Genomic DNA, 1,573 nt, shown 5'->3' with positions numbered 1-1,573 from the left:
GATGCTGGAGGTCATGTCATGGATGGCGTTGCATCGGAGAGACCTGCCACAGTGAACACCTGTGTGCCACCCATGTGATGGGCGAAATGCCAACGTGACTCGGACGCGTCTCACCCGGCCCTCTGGCTGTCTACTGGTGGGGGAGCCTGAGGCTACCTCGAGGGGGACGCACGGGGTGGCGACTGGCATGATAGGAGCGGCTGTGCGGCGACCTGCGGAGCGGGCGGTGGGTGGAGCTTGAGGTAGAGGCCATGCTCATGTGAGTGAGTTTGCTTTGGACTAACGCGTGTCTACGGCTGCTTCGCACTACGCGATGTGCCTGTGGCAGGGACAGAGTAGCGTGGAGGTGAAGCCATGCTATATGATAGAATAGACATGTTAGCAAAACAGTTCTCTTTTATCACTGTATAGTGTGTACATTCTTGTTTTCAGGGAAAGGCAAACATATGTGCGTTTCGTATGCGCGCGCGCCTTTTCCACTGATTATCTGTCTTTTTATTTTGGTATTTTTGTTGCTTTATGCCATGCAGTCGCGTGGAATGGAATGAGGTGAAGAAGGGAGGACGGAGAGGTCGAGCGGAAATGAGGGAGTTCCACGGCATCAACGGACCTTCGCCGTATTCGTGTCTGCCCTCTTTCTTTCAGCTTCTTAAGTCTATCCTGCAATGTCTGGCTGCTTAGCCCTCGCCCCACTCTAGCTCTCTCCATCGCTTGCTTTCAAAGACGCACACTGACCTGCGTATGCGCGTGTTTTGTTCACGTGCTTTTTCTTTTTGTGGTGATGCGTGCCTCCTACAGACCCACGCAGACAGCCTTACGCGCCGTGCTCAGAGGGCGAATTGGTGTGCTGCTGTGTTTGTGTCGGAGGTCATCACACGCGCCTTAGGTTGCGCGGAGTCTTTGTTGAGCGGCCTGCGTTACCTTGCGTGCCCCTTTATGAATGTGAATGCTCAAGAAGTCGCTCTATGTTTTCTATTGCGTAAGCGCAGACGCAGACAGAAATACGCATAAACACATACAAGCACACACACACACACGTCCCCATACAGAAAACCACTTTCTTTTTTATTTGCGTTCTCCTCTCTCATTTCCGCCTTTTTCGTTGCTACTGAATCAGATTTTTTTTTTTGCCAGCAATGGGTGTGAGAGTGTAGGCGGGTGGGATAAGGGAGGGAAAGAGCGGGGCGACCAGCACGAGCGGTGCATAGCGCCGCGTCTGGGTGAGCCTTTCATTACCTCCCACTCTACCAGCATCCCCTTTTGTTAAATGGTGAATCTCCACCACCTCGTCTGATCCTCACTTTTTCGACTCTGCTCCTGCTGCGCACATCTGACTCGCGCTGCAGTCTATCTGATCGCCCCTCTCTCGTGTGATGCTGTCACAGCTGCGACGCAATCGGCCCCCCTCGAATGTGGTGGGGGTATTTGTGTGCGTGTGAATCATCGCTATGAGCACAAAATGACACGCAGAGGAGAACACAGCGGCAGGGAAAAGAGAGCACACACACACACACTCAACATCGAAATCTGTTTTGACTCTCAAGGAGCACAACACTGCAACAGAAACTGCATG

Source organism: Leishmania donovani, chromosome 21 (assembly GCF_000227135.1).
Source record: "Leishmania donovani BPK282A1 complete genome, chromosome 21".
Lineage (NCBI taxonomy): Eukaryota > Euglenozoa > Kinetoplastea > Trypanosomatida > Trypanosomatidae > Leishmania > Leishmania donovani.
Note: the sequence above shows the minus strand (reverse complement) of the source record.